This window comes from Ambystoma mexicanum, chromosome 1p (assembly GCF_040938575.1).
Source record: "Ambystoma mexicanum isolate Mex_15411 chromosome 1p, UKY_AmexF1_1, whole genome shotgun sequence".
Lineage (NCBI taxonomy): Eukaryota > Metazoa > Chordata > Amphibia > Caudata > Ambystomatidae > Ambystoma > Ambystoma mexicanum.
Window position 1 is genome coordinate 966,171,658 of NC_090921.1, and position 20,828 is coordinate 966,192,485.

The 20,828-nt window shown below is 45.4% G+C and overlaps 1 protein-coding gene across 4 annotated transcripts in view; it reads right to left on the minus strand.

The window, feature by feature from the left end:
* Nucleotides 1-20,828, minus strand: part of SMPD3 (sphingomyelin phosphodiesterase 3) — a 1,269,436-nt gene that overhangs the window by 908,833 nt on the left and 339,775 nt on the right. For all 4 annotated transcript variants that reach the window (XM_069653717.1, XM_069653704.1, XM_069653726.1 and 1 more), the window contains exon 2: nucleotides 7,682-7,767. The gene's annotated coding sequence lies outside the window, so the exon portion shown is untranslated. The remainder of the gene's footprint in view (nucleotides 1-7,681; nucleotides 7,768-20,828) is intronic.

The following is a 20,828-nucleotide window of genomic DNA, read 5'->3' on the forward strand; positions in this document are numbered from 1 at the left end:
TCAATTATCTGGAATCTCAACGCTTCGTCATTGGAATAGTTATTAAAAACTCAATGTTTCATCTTTATTCGTAGGTGCATCACAAATACATCCATAGATTCCCCTTTGTTTTGTGTCGTGGTGTGAAACACGTGCCTTTCATAGTCCACATTAGTGTGCAGCATAAAATACTCCATCATTGCAGTCCAGAGACCTCTGAATGCGTCGACGGTGTCTTCTGGTAGTTCATCTATGATGTCCCTTATGGCAGGACCCACAACCAGTGTGAGAAGTAATTTCTTTCGGTATTCATCAAGTGGGCCTATCGCCTGTAGGTAGACGTTGAAGTCTTTCACCCATCTCGCCCACCAGGGATCCACATTGCTTGTTTCCGTAAAATCAAATGCTCCTGGTAGTTGCATGCACAGGGATTCCTGGAAGCGTGCCTGGAATGCATTTGGCGGGGTTGCCCCTGATGCTTGTGCCTTTCCCCCACCTTTGCGTTGTATACGGCTAATAGTGCTTGCTGGGTTTCCTTATAACAGCCTCGGATCGCTTTGCTGGGCCGTTCTTCCTTTCCATCACCGAAGACCCCATGGGCTGATGGGGCCAATCGTGCCCTTCTTTCTATGATTTGTCCCATGGACGGCTACACGGCTTCCGGATGCTCCGGAGCGTGCCTGTCCATAGAGCTTGTGTTCTGCTCCGGAGCGACGATGACGCAAATGTCGGGTCTGGAAAGCCTAGGGCTTCTGAGGTGTGGGATGTATTAACCCACTTATGTTCTGCCCTGCGGCATCACTGTGTGCTGATGGTGCAAGAGTTATGAAAATGGCCGCAAAACCCCCATGCGCACCAAAACCTATGGAAATCGCGCCTTACAACACAAAAAGATGGCTGCCAAATCTACCATGCATGTTGTCAGTGGTGGAACAGAGAGCGCACTCCTGAAACATGTCACTGGGCTGCTCAACAAGTAATAATGGAGACTAAGGGCCTCATTACGACCCCAGCGTTAAACCATGGTGCTATTAGCACCATCGTCCATGCCGGGGTCCCCCATGGTGAATGGCGGAATTACCGCCCCATTCCAAGGTTGGCGGGGCGGTAATTCCCCATTCACCATGGCCCCTTCCCCATTCCCATTTTTGGCCCATAGGGCTCAATGGGAATGGGGAAGGCGCTAATTTCGGCACCGTAAATTACAGTGCCGTAATTAGCTCCTAGGTCCCTTTGCGGGTTGGTTTTTTCACTCCTGCTAAAAGCAGGCGTTAAAGTGCAACCCGCAAAGGGACCTCATAATCAGGCGTTAAGGGTTTAATGGCGCCGACACCTTTTACGGCGCCGTTAACCCCTTAACGGCTGGGTTGTAATGAGGCCCTAAATGAAAAGCAGTGTTTGGCTGAAAGGAATCCAGAATCTTGTTTTTAAATCCTTTTTCTTGGTTGCTGAAACTGCAGAATGCAGCTCTGAAACACCATCAAACATCCAATAATCTTACTGGGTGTTACTAGTCACTTCATTCAAGAAATCATTATGAACATACAATGGCCCTCATTAGGACTCTGCCGCTAATCCATGGTGGTATTGGCACCATGGTCCATGCCGGAGTCCACCATGGAGAAAGGGGGAATTACCACCCCATTCCAAGGTTGGCGGGGCGGTAATTCCCCCTTTCTCCATGGCCCTTCCCATTCCCATTTTCGCCCCATAGGGCTCAATGAGAATGGGGAAGGCGGCAATCACGGTACCGCAAATTGCGGTACCGTAATTGCCATCAAGGTCCCTTTGCGGGTCCCTACTTTAACGGCTGGTGCAGACCAGCCGTTCAGGTCGGGTCCCGCAAAGGGACCTCGTAGTAAGGCGCTAAGGGGTTAACGGCGCCACAGCTTTTTACGGCGCTGTTAACCCCTTAGCGCCAGGGTCGTAATGACCCCCAATGTCATGAAAAGCGGAATCTATCATCCAAACATTCACAGCAAAAAGGTGCCTGCATAAGGATTTAAACTTGTACCATTGAAATCTAATGTCTGAAAACTAACTGACCTGTTATTGAGAGTAACCTAGGCTGTAACTATTTAAATCCCATGGTTTAGAAGCTGGAATAAGTTTTCCAGCTGCTTGTTTGAAAATTGCAAGTTTGTTTTAAACCAAGAAAAAAATGTAACAAAATGACATTGAATTTAAGCTGCCTCAAAGCCACCCAACCAGTATGATAGCTTCCCCCCATGAAGGCCAGAAAATCACACCTCTGTGAGGATTAGATCAGGGGAGGAGATCTTGGGCTGCAGGGGAAGAGGACAATGGACTTCCTCTGGCTGAAAGGATATGCAGAGTGTGAAGAGTCATAAACAGCCTCTCCCAGAAGGATGGGGGCGGAGATTGCTTCTGAGCTGCCAGAAGGAGAAGGAGGAGGGGACTGGCAACCATTTGTTGATTCACAAGGATTAAAAGCACATTTACTGTGCAAGATTGTGAAAAATATGTAAACCCCAGAATTGTGAATTGAATTTTTGGCTAAACATTTTAAGAGGTGCCAGAACTCTGCTATGTTATGGGAAGTAACAGTGGAAATTATGGTTTTATACCAGATGTATTTCTGTCAAAAGTATGAAATATACAATGCACACATTTGTGGGAATTTGGTACGGAAATGAACCATGTGTTCCGGACAAAAAGGGCGAAATTCTGTCAAAAGCAGACCCAAGATCCTACAGCGATGGGGCTTGGAAGAGTATCTGCTCCACAAAATATGTGATCTATTTATGTTATTGTTAGAAAGGTTGCACATTTGTAAATATGTATTGTACTAAAAGTGGCTTTTATGTTCAAAGGAACAAGGGGAGGATTCTCTGACTCATAAACCCACATCATCATGGTGACACCCTATTTCCTTCTCCAATCAAGGGAGAGAAGAGACTCTAGCCAATAGCACACACACCCCTTTACCATATGCATAAATAGAGAAAGCTGAGGACATAGAAGGACACCCAGATTCACCCACTATTCTGATCCTGGTGAAGCACCCTGAAGCAGATCCATCCATATCCCTTTCTCCAGATTCCAGAAACTTGGCAAGCAGAAAGGCCCATTACATTAGTTGAACCATTGTCAAGTAGGCCTTGAGTTTCCAGAACCAGGAAGAATTCCCCAAAACTAAAGGGGAACAAAAGAAACAGCCGGGCTGTGCTGTAACTGCTTTCCTGCTAAAGAATTATTACCAGAATCAAAAGACCCAATCCAGTTGTGCCGTGCTGTGCCGTGCTGTGACCAGATAGCTGTGACCAGAGCCATTGCAGACCCAGTCCAGTCCGGTGTGCCCAGCAGCCTGTCCCGTCCGGTGTGCCCAGCAGAATTTCTGAGCAGAATCCCTGCTCTTGACGGACCAGAATTCCTGACGGTTCTGTTCAAACATATATAGTGAGTATCCATAGAATAGGACTGTGTCACTAGCATATGTACTATCCATAGTCCAATCCCTATACAAATCCATCCTATCTTGTCTTCAGAACCTGCATTGTTTGAAATCTTTTTGAATTGCCTGAACTCTCTATCTTATCCCTATTATCTTCCTTCTGTACTAGTAGTGTTAAAAATATCTTTGCACTGATATATTTCATCTGAAGAAGGCAAGCTCCTCGGCAGGCAGTCGCCCGGATCCAGTGGCGCCCTGGTCCAGTGGCTGTGCTTCCGTGTGGCATTTGCTTCTTCATAGTCATCCCCTAGTGGAAAGAAATCCTGTTGTCTTTTGAAAGCGCATCCCTGTTTTCTCATTCTTGCGCCTATCTCATAAAACGACCTCCACAAAAACGTCCATAACTTCTTCAAATTGTACGCTAGAAACAAAATTTAAATGTCTGCTTGTAGCTGACACCCACAGCTTTCCAAATCCATATAGTTTACCCGCAATCGCGATTAACGCGCACAGAAATGTTTGCCGCAAATTTTGTTTTAGGAAATTTCTATAACGTGTAAAACAGCTTTTGAGTGCACCCGACCTCAATTTTAAGTTTTCACATAGCTTATTAGTGTCAAATAATTGCTAGTGTTTTTCTGCAACTATCCAAAGTGGCTCCCATTAGAATTTAAACAATTTCAGTCATTTAAACCATATTTAGTGTTTTACCCAATCCATTCTCAGATAACTTTAAAATCATTTTGACCGTTTGCTAATCAGTCCTGTTTCTCTCTTGTGTTTGATGGGGGGAAATTGGGATTGACTTTTTGTTGAATTCTGCATTCCTGAAACCTGTTCTCTCTCCTCCTATCTCGTTACATTGCTTGTTGGGCGTTGAGGGGTGTGCAGGGGGAAATAGTAACCATACTGCTATTTGATCTGAACACACAAAGTATTATTTCTGTTCTAAATTGTTTTGCTCATTGTTGCTTCTTGTGATTCAAGAGAGTGCTTAGTGTGACACCACCCCATTGGTGATTATTGTATACCCATTAAACATAGTGTGATTATATTGTGAACTACATAAATAAATATTTTAAATGTGCAAACCAGCCTGATTCCTGGTTCAGTGTGACCGGGGGGGTGGGGGGTTCCAAGAGAAGGGAGTGATATAAGTGGTACATCGTTCAGAATAAAAGAACTTTTAGACACAAACAAATAAGGATTTCAGTTGTGCATTACACGCTAGGCGTTGATTTAGGTGAAGTGCCGGATTGAAATCACTTACAGATGAACTCAAGACTGTTCTCACGCATAGGGCCTTCCTGACACAGAAGACACGGACACAGAGGTAGGGTGACCATGTGTTTTTTTACCATTTCCTACCTTCTACTAACTCCCCCTTCCCATGTCACATCCTCTTCCCCTTTTCTCCCGCCCCCTTTGACACATAATGATGTTGATGGAATCCACAACATCACAATTTTGAGCCTGCATTTCAACTGTACATCCAGTAACATTTTGCAAAAGTATGCATGTAAAATTTGGAAAGTGTTAGCCCCTTCGCTGCGAGAACCTGGTTCTGATTGATTGCCAGCCAAACTCGTGAGAAGACTGTGCGAGTGGCTGTTCCTGCGGCTCCTCTTAGTCTGTGGTGAAGAAGCGCTTTATGAGTTTTTGTTTTTTGCATACACAGCAGACAGGAGAGGATGAAGATGTGTCCCAGCCTGTGCCCCCCACTAGACTGTACATAGCCAGCGATGCAGCAACATGGGTCAACCTCCCCACCACCAATGCACCCAGATGTTGAGTGTGGTAGTGGGGACTGAAAAGGTCTGAGAGGCGGTCCCTCGGCCTCGCCTGCCGGTGAGATCACTGGAAATCATCCAGTGAGGCCCACAGGAGGCATGGAGAGGTTGCACATTGGACCTCTCATGGCAACACCTGCTCCCAGACACAAAAGGAAACCAAGGCCAAGAGCTCCAAAAAACAGATACAACACCACCAAACCGATCCAAAAACAGCCCATGAAAAGTCAACAAACTAGGAAAATGAATGTTCAGAGCCATTTAAATAAAGAAACACATATAAGGGGCTTTTGATGCAGTCAAGGAAACATGTGCATACATGAACAGGTCCTGGCTTTAACCAGTATGGGTTCCATTACGTGTGTGTTCCTGTAGGGGATATTATTGGCTCATGGGCAGGAACATGGAAATCTGTGACTTTAAAGTGTTCTTTATCAGCCAGCCAACCTTCACGATATTCGTGCGTATGATATGATATGGTATGATATGGTATTTAAAACGCGCCTATACACAAGTGTTTCAAGGCGCGACGAGGCAAGGGAAGGGGAAACAGAGTGAAGACAGAGACAACTATCCTACTAGGCCAGGTGGCATTGAGATCGCGCAAGTGCATCTGGTATCCCCAAATGAATACACTTCCCATTGTTGCTTTTCCTAATGTTGTGAAGAGTTACTTCTCCATGGGCAAAGCATATGGCAAACCTAAGATGGCGATCAATAACTATCAGGTAATACCCTGTAGTGCCCCAATGACTCCACAGGAACCAGAAAAAGTTCCCAGGGGGATCAAGGGGCAGTGGTTCTTTCCAATTTCTTATACCTAACATTCTGTCATAGGTGGAAACTGATCATAGAATTTTCTACCTTGCAAACACAAGGCTTCAAACCGACATTCAAACATCTAATCATTATATGAAATAAGATGGAGTAAGCGAACTCCAAGTACACTAATCCAGAACCAAGCACATCATGTTAACACCATACATGTAACATACAACATTAAAGCACAACAAATAATGATCTAAACTCAGCCATAAGCAGAAAACAACATGAATGCGAACTCTTACAGTGTTGCTCCAATTTTCTACATACATTGTGTTTGGACAATTGCTTTAAGTACATGGCTAACATGTTTCCACTAATGGGAATATTATTTAAGTTGCTGTCTTCTTCAGGGACATGCGTTTGAGTGAGAGTCCTCAATGTATTACGTCACTCGGTCTATGACAATGAGTGATGTAATACATTGAAAGGAGAGTAATAAAATTAAAATCACTACAGTAATAATACTTAAAGTGCCCACCACAAATCAGGCACGTGCTTCAAGCAAAGAAAAGCAAAACAAACCTCTGGTGAGGCCCAGAGCATCTGGGATTATCTCCCTTAAATTGACTTCAAACGCAGTCAAATGACACAGAACCAGTGCTTAATATGTGGGGGTGTTTCCCAGGGGTCAACCCTGGCACTTATTTCCGACCCCCAGTACCTATTGTCTCAGGCTCAGATTGATGATGAAGTAATGATAGCCAGAGCCTCCATCAACACTAATGAGCAGGTGTGAGCTGTAGTCGAACCACAAATGTGTCAACACTGTGGGCAGCAGCTGTGGGTGGTGGCAGCAATGGTGGGGAAATTCCCACCTGCAGTGCAACAGGCCTGCTAGAAACTATTTGGGTCCTGGAACTCATTTTCTTACAAATTAATAACTGCACAGAACAAACTGTGTTTAGTAAATAATAATGGCATAAACACAGAAGAAAATGATGGAATAATGATACATCCTGAAGGTGTAAGTGTTTTCATGCATATTTGCCACCTACAACAGAAATTACCAATAGTTTTTGCTCTGTTGAGTGTCCCTGAAGTTACATCCAAAGTCTACACAATTGTGTGTTTTTGTGTATTTAAAAACGCTGTGTGCTCTAAGACAGGGAAATATGGTAGTGCCTAACATTGAGAGGTCAAAGAGAAGGACAGAAAAGAAGGAAGATGGGAGAGTGGCCTAGAGAGGGAGAAAAGAAGAGCAAAAGGGTGAAGCGAGGGAAATGGGTAGAACGGAAAGTGGAGAGGGTATAGAGGACAGGGAAAGAGGAAGCAGGAGAGGGACAAAACGAAGATGAAGAAGCGGATCAAAGGAAAAAGAGAAGGGAGAGATGTATCTACAGAAATTAGAGTGCAACAAACCAAAAGGAAGAGGCTTAGAGAGATTTTGGAGAGGGACAATAGAAACACAGGAGAGTGGCAGAGAAAGCAATGAACCTGTTCTTTTATGATGTAAAGTAATATTTTGCTTACAATGCATGAATACGATTCCCCCTTAGCTTTAATCAATTTGTCCTGAAATCTCGGTGGAGTAGAGTAGACCACTCCAGGGTTGCGCGAGCATAGTTCTACTTTCTGGGGAAATGCGGCTCATATAAGCAATGCACTAGGATTTGGGAAATCACCCTTTAGGACATGGAGCGTGAAGCCTGAAACAGCAACATGATTTACTCACTCCGAAGAAAGGGCTCGGGCTTTGTGATGTCACCAGGTAGCGCCCACTCTCCTCATCCTATGCAGCTCCTCTGAATTCTTTTCAGCCTGAAAATAAATGCACATCATTTAGCAAAGGCCACGTTCATTGCGTTTCAGTTATCGGAATCATGCGATGAACAGTTTCTCTCTGCTTTATTCCATGAGTTTAGGACTAAGGGCCTCATCACGAGTTGTTGAAGAAAAGATGCTCCACACTTGAGGAACTGCGCCACAACGTTTATTGTGAAAACTGAAATTTATTAATTATAATGCCCTTTTGGGACTGTTTTCTCAAGGGGTAGGGGTCAAAAGCCCCTTTTTGCCCCACATCAACTGCGACACCTTTTTGAATTGTAATACTTAACCAGGCGCATGGAAACGTTTTCGTAGTTGGTACAAAACAAAACCCCACCAGTGTGGCATAATCTCATCACGAGTTGGGCGCCAGGCCTTAAATGCAGCAGTAACGCTATTACTGCCGCATTTAAGGGTCCGCTCAATCACGAGTCTGGCAGCATTTACCCCAAGCTCTATGCTGGAGGTAAATGCATCAACTTAATGCCCATTTTAGGGCGCAATTAGCGGAACACTATTAGCGCTCGCTAATTGCACCAAAAATGCCCCATTGGCATTTGGGAAAACCAATTACCGCCTAAATCTTGATCCGGCGCTAATAGCGCTGGATCGGGTGGCAGTAACGCTCTTAGCCCAGGTGGTATCCCAGTGGTAATACCTCCGGGATACCGCCCAACTCGTAATGAGGCCCTAAATCTATTATTTCATTTCAACCACAAATGATCAAACACAACTTGAAATCTGACAAATGACTACAGCGTCCAGCAATGTGCAAACGTATATCCCTGCGCATGAAGGTCAGGGCGCACCTCTGGGTTGAGCAATGCACGCCTTTAAGCGGCGCATTCAACCCGCATTCTAAGCAGGTCATGTATTCACAAGTCGGAATGCAGTGCTGAGGGAGGGTCCTGGGGGCAGCCCAGTGCTGGCTAGACCGATCCTCCCTATCTATGGAACAGGTGTGCGTGCTTGCGATCGTTCACCAGACTCTTCCCCGCCCCGCCCGCTACCGAAGCAAAGGAGAGGATTTTCTTTTTTAATCCATTCATTTTTATTATGAAACTCAGATTCCATAACGTTAATGACGCTCTTGTTCATCACGAATCGGAGCGTGAGTAGCTTCAGTACATTGTTATGTGTGGCAATGACACAGGATCACACCCTAGATAAGGGACTCCAATCCCGGACCAGTAAAAGAATACGGGACACAGGCACAGGAGAACAACTACTACTTAAGCAATAAGCACCGAGCAGAGGGGGCGTCACCGCTTCAGGTAATGTCCCGGGGCCCATAGTTACAGGCCCGAGCGAGCCCCTTAATGGCCCGGTCATGGGAAATATCAAAATGTTTGCAAAAAATGCGCATTTCTACCTCAGACCAGGTGATTCTTCCCGCCGACAACACGCTAGCACTGTATGTGAGACAGCACGCCACTGCTGACCTGAGCTGCAACAATGCACAGGAAAGGCGCAAAGACCCTGTGCGTTATGCATTCCGCTCTGCGGCACCTAAACGGACAAAGAGGAAGGAGCACAGGCATCTTGGTCACATATTTGTGCGCGTCCCTTTTGTGAATACAGGTATACAAAAATGCGCCGGTACCTCCCAACCCCCAGATCAGATGTCCATGACTGCACACCGAGAGGCGGTGGCAAGAGGCCTCTGAATGTGCCCATCAAAGACACTTCCAGCATGCCCTCGAGAACAGAGAAAGGCAATCTTTGCACATGTGTCTATTTGTCTTGCACAAGTGAATGTGGAAAAGGAAGAGTGCGTGGATCAGCCACTTTCCCTGGAATTGGGGAAGGGGCATCATGTTATGGCATTGGGTCTTATCACGTGGTTTGTGCCATTGGCATGGCCTCTTGGCACTTTGTGAACTGGAACTAACGAGGTGCAGTTATGAGAGTATAAGAAGGAACGATTCTATGTTCTTACATCACCTGTTTTTTTCTATGAGTTTTTTCGAGTTTTTGCTGAAAAATATCATTGAACATTTTTATTTTTGGGGGGTTGCCCCCTATTATTTACTTTCTATTCCCCATCGCTGCTACCCCGTTTAACCCCCTAGCCCCACCCCCGATATTTTACAATCTATTTTTTCAGCAAAAAACTGAAAACTCCTCCCCCAAAAAAAGGGCGATGTAACAACGTTGTACCAAAGGAACAGAAGAAACAGAGGTTGCAATGAGGACCTCTGTGTGAGGTAAGCTGTGTTTCCTGGTTGCTTGTGGGGCTGCGTGCGTACTCTTAGAGTGCGTCATGAGTCAGGCCAGAGCTCGTCATTGCCATGTGGGCTGGTCTAGAATTTGGAGGGTTGCTGGTAGAGTTGGGGAGTGACGCAAGTGGTTTCCACCGGCTATAGATGCCCGGTTACCCAATATCCTCTTTCAGTGTCTAGGGAAGGTCCTGGGATTAGAAACCCGTATTTTGCAGATCTCCAGGACTGACTCTGCGATCTTCTAGTGGATCATATCTCTGTAGTTTGATATTGACTTGCACAAGCTTTGCAGTGGACCACGCTGCCTATCCTCGGCAAAGACAATCCCTTTGTACCTCACACTCCTGATCCGCCAGGTGGCGCATCGGGGGTGAGATCATCACAAGGAATTACAGATATGCATCAGAGGAGATCAGTGTCTTTGCTTGGGCTTGGAATGCTTGTCTGAGTTGGGCAGATCCTGGCATCTCTTAGGGTCATCGGTTACTTATTTTGTCAGAAATGTCATGATGTCAAGGGTTAGTCTGTCTGTTCAGTGCCTGGGCAATTGTCGTGGGTCGACTAATGAAACTACACAATGCCTAAATATAACCAATAAGAGATTAAATAAAGTTAAAAAAAATAGCACATTATTTTTTATTTGTTTGTTTGCATTGAAATTGAATTAACAATTTTTTTGCAAAATTTGCAATTTCCAATAACTAAATTTAGAAAGAATTAAAATAAGCGAGAAACAGAAAGAAAAAGAATTAGCGCATTATTGTTGGATGTCTTTGAAGACAATTCAAACCTGAGATGTGGCGTCTCCTGAAAGCATCCGCCGCACCAGGACCTCCCAGGGGCTGTACCGACCATCTGTTGTGCTCTCGTGCTGGGACAATCTTATAACCCCCCCCAAAGCTCTACTCTTCCGTGGATGATCTGTGTCTCTCCCGATTTGTGAAAATATCACAGAAATTCTTTCTTCACTTTCTCAGGGCTAACATTCATTGTCACTGTTTTGTCCAGCATTTCTCAGCTTTAGTCAGGGAAGTCGTGAGAATAGGGCATCAGTCGAAAGCCCCTCATTTAGCAACAGAGCCAGCTCAAATGAGTCTTACCAAGGAAGTGACGAAGAATGAGGTTTTATGGGTCTGTAGTGCCGACTGACTGCAGTCCACACCCATAATTACTTACCAAAACAGACTGAGCATTCCAGTGGGAAGATGGTGGTGGCCTGGGGCGTCATGTCAGCTTCTAGAATTGACTGGGTACAGGGGTCTGCAACCTGTGGCTCTCCTGATATTTTGGACTACAACTCCCATGATCCTTCACCATTGACTATGCTGGCTAGTGTTGATAGGAGTTGCAGTCCAAAACATCTGAGGAGCCAAAGGCTGTAGATCCCTGGACTAGAAGATACCTTTGAAAGGCGCTCTGCAGGCTCAATTCTATGTATAGCACTTTGTAGTTGACTAGGGCCTTGTCCACAGAAATCATTTGCTAGCTTGCTGCAGATAAATGCTGACTGATGGTGTAAAGACTTTGGTTCAGATACTTTACTCACAAGCAATTTTATTTGTTAAGCCCCACTCATGGCATTGTTTTGATAAACTCTTAGATTGGATCAAATGTTTTGTGTTCATGCAATGACCACAGACGTGGCTGGCTCCCTCATGATGACTGGATGCGGTCAAGCCCTTTCAAATCCTAGCATCAAAAATACAAAGGATGAGAACTTTCCGCTACAAAGGGATTAGGTTAATTAATGCTTTTTAAAATATTTATCACCAAGGTAAGTAAGACGATGAACTATATTGGTTTAAAACGATCCAAATCTTTTTTTCAAAATAGTCTGTTTAACTCTTGCTAAGATGCACTCCACCTGTTCAGCTGGCCAATACGCCTTCCCTGATTACTAGTGATGGCAGACCAAAAAATGCTACAATTTGAATGTGAGCAACTTTTATGCGCAGACAAGGAATGGAACCACAGCTGGTCCAAGGAAACATAGTATCACACGGAAGTTTCGTTTTTTTTTAATAAAACTCTTTAGAAAGTTTAAGAGTGCTCTTGCAGCCTTTAACCAACATTTACATATTTGAGGAGAATGACTTTCTATTGTGGAGCTCTACAGCGTTAATACTGACTTCTCGTGTTTTATTACTAATCGGCCCACCTTCTGTTGGGACATAGGACCAATTGGAAGAAGGCATTATATATTATCTTTCTATGAAGTGAAGTACGACTGCGGACCATCCATTTGACATGTGTAGCCAAGGCTTGAATTTAAGGCTGGCAAGTAGCTATCTGCAAGTTCCAAGTCTGTGCTTGCCAGTTGCATTTTCCAGATCCCAAGATCTGGGAGGGCTGGGCCAGGTACATAAGTGAAGCACTAGTGTGCATGTCCCTTGTGCTGCCACTGAGGTCTATAGAAGTCACATGATCTGGATGCAGGAGATCCTTTCTCCTGCCCCCCAAACTACCATTGCATGCCTGTCCTCATTGGCTCACCTACCACACAGGAGGCATTGTCCACAAGTCCAGCGCGGCACACCTGCGAGTGCGCCATATTCTGCATCTAGGCACAGACAGTCTGGACAGAATTCAGGCCACTGGTGGGTGCCAGGACCTTGAGATCATTCGCCAGACTGGAGGATGCAGGAAGAGCGCACAGCTGACAGAGTCCAGGTTCGTAGTCGTCACCAAGGGGAGGGCTGGGAGCTGCCGAAGCGTTGTTAGGGGAGCGCTGACGGTTAAGTTGCAGCCCCGGATAGAAGCTCAGGGGCTACAACCAAAAGGCTAGCTAGCCCCTAAAGTCAGGACATGAGTGAAGCCCCGGATCTTTTCCAGACCTAGCAGAGTTAGGGGCGCAGCCTACTTCTAGCGAGGTAGGTGGCCGCACATGCATGCCAGCCATGGCTCTGGGGCTGGCACTAGCAATAGAAGGAGAGCGGGGCTGGGCGGCAGTGCAAGAGGTGGGCAGAGTCGGTCACGTAAGTGGGCAAGGTCACTCACTTACGTGACCGACTCTTATGCAAATGCATGTCACCAGATTCCAAAACCAGCAATATGATAATGCACCTGCTGCAGAGGTCAGAGTTGGACCTAGAGGCCAGAAAAAGGCCCGGGTCGACTATCACAGCCAACTATGTGCGGTCGGGCAAAACAATAACAACGTTTCCCGAAATTCCCACTTATGCAGAAAATGTACTACAGGGCAAATCACTATATCCAAATACCTCTGTTCTACGATTTACCAACCTCTTAAAAGCCATACGAAGGGGGCTATGTGGGTAAGGATTAAACACTAACAAAATAATTGAACAGGGTTCGCAACATGCTGGGCATTACCTTGGGTCCACAGTGCCCGAGCTCGTTGGCTATATCAATCCAGGATGTTTTCTAATGAGTACGTTTTCCCTTCCACACCTGGGCCATTGTGTGAGCTTGGCCAAATAACTATTTTATGACTTTCCCATTTAACCCCATTGTATTCTAGGCAAATCACGGAGTTAGAAGTGCTTAAAATAGGTACATTCTCATACGCATAGTGAAAGAAAGGGGTTTTGCTGGACAGACAATGTGCACAGCTTCCTTCTCACCAACCAAGTCAAACTTGTGAAAAGTAACTGCTGCTACTCTTACTGTGGACAGTCGTACAAAATAGCACACACACACTATATTCTTTCTCAGCAGGCAAAAGCTTTTCAGTTTGTAAAAGCCAGCCATGTTTGTGTTGCCAGTGTTTGTTGGGGTGTGCTGGTAGTGTCACTTTTTATCAACTGAAGTCAGAATGTCTGACAATGAATGTACAGGTTCACCCTGTGACTGTGAAATTACAGTGCATTTCGACAGTCCCCCTCCCTTACTATCCCCCTGCCCTTACTTGTCCCCTCCACCCAACCAGCACTATATGAAATGTCGTCAGGCCTAGTACGATAGTCGCTTGTTTTTTGTTCCTCTCTCTCCTACCCTCTCCCTCACCTCTTGTAATATTCTGGTTCTACCAGAAATGTCGAAATGTAGAAAGGGGTTTACACACACTGCCTAAGATCACACAACAAGTGGTTAAGATCAGGGCATACGTCACGAAATGTCTGGGATGGGCAGGCAGGCTCACACTGTCACACCCATTATGGCACAACAAGGAACTCTGGGAAATTACAAAGATGGGTAAACTCAAGGCGGATCCGAAGCAGCATCCTCATTTTAGGGAATGTGATAGAGGACGGAAATCGCCTCTCAATCCAATAGTTACACATTTTTATATAAGATTTACCTATGTCTAGATACTACATTACATGCAATTCACGCACGCCTTCCACTTGTAGATTAATCTAATTCCGGGTGAAATAGAGTCCAAAGTTACCTCGGCCTTGTATCAGGACATTCTGTCATTCAGATCAGTTGGGAGCACCAGGGACCCTGGGTTGCCGCGCCCTCCATCTCTGTTAGCGGTGCACTAGCAGCCAGTCGGTGGAAACTTGTGAAAAGGCCCGTGCTCGTGGTGCCTGTTGTGTGTATCAAGCGAGAATTGTTATAGTTTCCACTCATTCGGCACGTGTGCTGTTTGATATACTGGGATTTACTCCATTGCTATTTCGGCGCATGATAAATGCAGTTCCACAAAGCTTGTGATTTTTGTTGCTTACAATCTTTTATTCTCTTGAATTCATCAATTGATGGTATAGCAAGCGGTGCCGACACGTGTTTCGACCTAACAGGTCTTTTTCTAGGCTACCAGCTTTAGTTTTTAATACATGAAGGTTGGATACATATTTGGTGAGTATGTGGTCCCCAGAATGGACATTCACCATTTGTGATTATGTTGACATTATGTGACATTTGTGTTTGGACACATTACGTTTGGGTGAGTCAATTCCCAGTGAAGGTGATATATATACAATTTCTTATTCAAGAGAATAAAAGATTGTAAGAAACAAAAATCACAGCTTTGTGGAACTGCATTTATCATGAGCCGAAATAGCAATGGAGTAAATCCCAGTATATCAAAAAGCACATGCGCCGAATGAGTGGAAACTATAACAATTCTCGCTTGTCATTCAGATCACATACATCAGTACATCTTAATGTTACGGGGGTGGGGAGGCAGACATAGGTTCCCTTGAAGCGGAGGATTGGGCTGAGGCACTCATGTTTCCATGTGAGGTCGGCCATGTCGTCTAGACCACGCCTGGTGCAGCTAAATATTCTTCACAGGATTAGATGCAGTCAGGCACGCCATCAATACTGTTTACGGTGCAAAACTGTCGCGGGCACCTTCATTCACACTTTATGGCTATGCCCTAGGATACAGAGATTTTGGCGTACGGCTCTAGATAAATTGAGAAGAGAGGTACTGGCTGACCCAAAAATATTGTTACTGGGGGCGTAGGGTTTCCATCGTTATACAAAGGTGCTCCTAAATATGGCTGTGATGATGGTTAAGAGCAATATCGCTATGCTATGGGGGAGTGAGGGAATGCTGAGTTATGGTAAATGGTACTCTGACATTGATGTCTGTATGATGGTTGATGAGCGTGTTTATACCTCCTGTGGCTCGCCCTACACATTTCTGATGATATGAGACAGGTGGAGAAACGCATGAGCAGACCGCAGTGATCATGCTGGCGAGATGGGGATAGGATGACCATGCAGACCTGTTTTGTAGGCATTGTTGGGGCAGTTCCCCTTCATGGCCCTTTATGTGAAAAACCAATAAAATGTTTTATTTTTTTAAAAAAATAGAACAAAGTTAGGGAGGTCAAGAGAGAGGCAGTATTTCTGTTTGCGGTGGCCACGGACTGAATGCAGAGGAGAAGTCAACTATGAATGGAGAAGACCGAGGGCTGCCAAGGTAAGCAATGCTATGTCCATTTTTTAGTTAAAAGGGAATGTGGGGGAGCGTGGAATGGTAACGAGGTTAGGCAGCCATTTTAAAGCTCAGATTACAGGATTATTACCTGCTAATAACAGCTGTGTTCCCGGTTTCATGATTGGAAGAGCCATTGCGTGCTTGCTAATAGAAGACAATGGCCAAGGCAAACCAATTCCAATTGGTTGCTTCGGTGATCACATTCCTGGCCTGGTGCAATTTGTTCACAAACCGTTCATGTGCCAGTGCTGCTTCTTCGATTCCATGACCATTTGGCAATGGACAGACACAACGTTGTGCCCATTAACACGCGCCACTAAAAGAAAGGGTATAATATGGTCATACACAACTCATTTCCACCCCACCCTTCTCCCTCACCCAAACAGGAACACCTTTACTACAAGGGATTTGACCCCTTTTCAGGATGATAAAGTAAACTGCTTAAAATCACACATAGCTGTATTCTGGCACTATTACACGAAGCAGGAGACAGTAGAGTTCAGACATGAAGCACCTCGCCAGACACCTTCCTTACCACACAGTCAACCTGAGAGTAACCGTAACTGTGGACTGCAGTGCTCAGAGGTGGGATACCCGCGTCAAGTTATCTTACGAAGGCCATGCGTGATGGAAATGGGTGATTTTCACCCTGTGCTTCCTTGCTCTTACTCATCCTGGTATTAACATCAATTAATTGTTAAAGATGTTTTTGAACAAAAGATTCCTTTTACATGGAAAAAGAAAAGCTGTATATTTCATTATATTACCATAAAGGAGGCAGCCCTGATAAGTAGTAGTTCTTTCCTTTTCTTTCATTCACACTTGTCCTCCATTTTGATCGCGATGATTACGGCACCAGTTCCTGCTTAGCAGCTGTTTTCTCAACTCTGCCATTCATTGTGGCTGCTGTTTGATTCTTTTCTATCTGCTGTGTGGCTCTGATGCCTTGATGGTCTTTTTTTCTCTTCCTCGTGTTCTCTTTCTCTGCTCATTACTTTTTCCCCACACTTTCGTTGGGTCCTTTTTTGTGAGACTCTACATTTTGTGGACTTTAGCTATTTCTTGAAATTGATGATGTAACACTTACGATGGGTGCCAGAAAATGCCAGCTGGCCAGGGGAGCTTTCAAATGTGTCTTTTGTTTGGCCACTCATCCCAGATTTCTTTCTCGGTATCTGGTTGATCTGGAAATTTGGTCGGCAATCCCCAGAAGGCAGTCGTTTTTCTTCAGTTTCTTTATCAGATGTCTGTGGGGGTCTGGACTTCAATTCCTAGTACACAATGGCTCTTCCTACAGACCCTTTAGCAAATAATCTGGGGGAATGGATTGCAATTGCCCAGCCTGTAGTGGCTCTCTTTTCAGTTTCTTTTTCAAATGGACCTGGGAAGTTGGCTTCAATCCCCAGCATGTGATGATCCTCCGTTCCGTCTAGTTATGAAATGTATCTAGGAACTTGGACTTCGATTCCCAGCATGCAATGATTCTCCTTGCAGACGCTTTATCGAATGTAACAGGGAACGTGGGACTTTAATCCCCAGCATGCACTGGTCTTCATCGCAGTTGCTTTATCCAATGCATCTGGGAATGTGGACTTCAGTTTCCAGAATGCAATGAATGACTGTTCCTGTATTTTCCCAGTGTGCTCTACACCATTCTCTCCCGGTCCTAGTTCGCTTCTTCATTGGCTCAAGGAACTCTTCATCTACGTTTCAAAATGCACCTTCTTTTTTCAAACTCACTCTCTAATTCTGCTCTTTTATCCATCAGCACGTTACCCTTCATTCAATTTAGAGGATGTCACCCTCCTAATTTTACGCGGGGCTTTGTTGCATCCTTGAACCTTCCTTCGATGTGACTTCTACTTGCCATCACCTTTCCTCCGGCCTTTCGCCTCCACCTCTTGGTGCAGTGCTCCGCAAGTGGCGTTTCATGATCTACGTGTCTAGCGTCCTTCCCTTTTAGGTGAGGGAAGGCACCACTTGAAGATTTTTGAGGAAACAAGACACGTGTTTTTGTTTGAGGGCTGAGTGAGTGAGGTGGCATCGTGCCCAAATACCCTTCTGAGTGGAAGTCCGACATTTCATTTTTTTAAGTCATGGGGCCTCATTCCAAGTTTGGAGGACTCCGGTTTGGTGAGATGGGGACTTACCGGTCCATTCCAACCTTGGAGGGACCGGTAAGTCCCCATTTACCAAACCATTCCCCATTCCCATTGAGCCCCCGTAGGGCTCAATGGGAATGGGGAGGGCGCAAATAACGGCCCGGCGCATGCCAAGGCCGTTATTTGCGCCCTGGTCCCCTAACGGGAACCGTAAGGTATGTTTGGTCCGACCAAATGTACCTTACCGGTCCCGTTGGGGGACCTCGGAATAGGGCGCAAAGGGATTACCGGCACCGGTGTCCTTACTGGTGCCCGGTATCCCTTTGCGCCCAGGTCGGAATGAGGCCCACTGAGTCCGTTTGTTTCCTTACTGTTAAAATCGAGTTTTGAATTTCCTCACCTTTGCAAACCTTGCAAATACCAACAGGTTATCATGAAACGAAGGTGGCACAAGAATGAAAACTTCACGTGGTAATATTACCTAACATTCTCCAATGTCATACCCATTACCCCTTCTGCCACAGGCACACTTTCATTCAAAGGGCTGTGTGTCCTCCCATTGCTACCCTACATCATCAGTAGGGTAAGACTAACCTGTCTCACAACGGTCTAAACCCAGCTCACGTTCCCTATTAGCGGGTGACCAATCCAACGCCTGGCGAATCTGCTTCACAATGACAGGAAGAGCCGACATCGAAGGTGCAAAAAGTGACGTAGGGGGTGGGGACCACGGTTAAAGGCACCTCCTGTCGCAACTGATGATCTTTATATAAAAACAGTCAATGTCAAAGCAACCCCACACCAACAATCATTCTCTGCCAAAATATGCATCTGCGCGGACTGAAAAACACCACGAATTGCAACAACCGGAAACTGGGGACTATTTTGTGTCTGTGGCAGATATTTGAGCACCAAAGGTTTGCCAGGAAAAGGGTTCATGCAACAGTGACGGCTCAACAAAAGCGAAGTGCTGTCTACTGTAGTGGGAGGTGTGGTTTAAGTTCATATTCAAAAAGATCAAAGAAAGGCAAGTTACATTTTCAAAATCTTATAATTCACAAGAACTTTACTCGTGTAACAGGGAAAATATATTAGTCCCGTGTTCGATTGCATGTATGATCATTGTGAATGTGCTGCCAAAGCGCTTACTATGTTTTCCTTGTGGCTATTTTTGCCATTGGCATTTTCGACCTGGTGGTTTCACCACGGCTGTTTTTGCCGCTATCTTGTTTTTTTTTTTAATGGGGTGGCTCCTCCTACTCTCCTCTAATCTCCCCCTACCACAACACCCTGATAGCCACCCCCCCAATCACCTACCCCAAAGACAGAAAACGTTTATTTTTGGGGGGGTTTAAATGCTGCGAAAAGGGCAGTGGTGAAAACACCACGGCAAAAATGTCAACGGCAAAAATAGCTGTGAGGAAAACCCAATTCCAGTTAATGTATGCACCCTGGAGGTAAGCCACAATACATGTGCTTTATGTTGCAGGCAGAGCACACATTAGCCACGTGCATTGCAGGCCCGCTGCACAAATATTGATCTGCCGAAGAGCACATGCCAAGGTAAGCCCAATGTTATCGTCCTCGTTATCATCTCCAAATATTTCACGGTTATAAGAAAGGCAGAGGCCGCAATCAGCAAACACGTTTGCAGGTACCACGCACACCACAACCTGGCTGTTCCTCGTTCGTCTTTCGCAGTGTTGCCTAGCTTGTCAGTGGCGCCACGGTCCATTTCGAACCCCCGCAGATTTCGCATCACAGAGCACACGACGCCACACAGTTTCTGGCTACAGCCCGCTGCGGAAGGGACTGGACACCCCCATGCCTCTCTATTCATATTTTAATAACTCTGTCATTAGGTGTGCAATGGTTCGGCGTAGCTGGAGTACGCCTTAACCCCTTAACTGCTGAGCTTTAATCAAGTCTATGCAAAAAGGATGAGCATACTCGTCCTTGGTACGCAAGAATACGGGGATGTGGAAGACCTAATCATCGGTTTTACGAGGCAGCTGTATCCACACTCCCCCCAAAGGCGTCATCCAATCATCGGCTGCACGGCTGTTAGGGCAGCCACCACGGGAGGGGACGGAGTGCGTTTGGTTGGTGGGGAATACATTGGTCCTGGTCAGGTTGTATGCTTGAATTTGACATCTTCCAGCATTATGTTTGTTGTTGTCGCCACCCTTCATTCCTTCAAACCTGCCACAAACAGAGCCACAATAGGCGCCTTTTACTATGGGCTATGACCCTGACAGGAGGGTGTGGCCTAGTGCCGGGTCTGTGAGGCACCCACAGTCTACGGGACACCACTGGAAAATATGCTGCAACTAAAGGACCTATGCCTACCTACAATGAAACCAACAGTCATAGGCTAATCGCTATAGCTAAAATAAAATACATTACAAAATAACTCTGGTGCCCAGTCATTTTAGCAAAAAAGAAAACAAGTGGTAAGTTTTAACAAAATACTGAAAAAACGCAGAAAATGTTAATTAAATATATAAAATGGGTTGGGATGGGGTTGGTCTGGCGTTAAAAGGATAGAAAAACGAGGGGCTTTTTTTCCAAAATAGATTTTAAAAAATTCAGCATTTTTTTGGTATTTTGACCACTCTGAAATTTAGCACTCTGATTTCACCTGTGGTAAAATCACATATATCCATTACTCCCTATAAAATGGGTATGAGTGAATTGAATTAGAGCACGCGTAACAAAAGGCCAGAGTCTTTTAACACAACCGCTGTACTCTAATTATTGAAGATTAGAAGGAATATCATGAACGCTAACCACCCCCTGCCTTCTGCCCTCTCCTGCTCCTGGTACTACCCTCCTACCCACTCGATCCCTAGAGCTCCCAGCACTATGGGG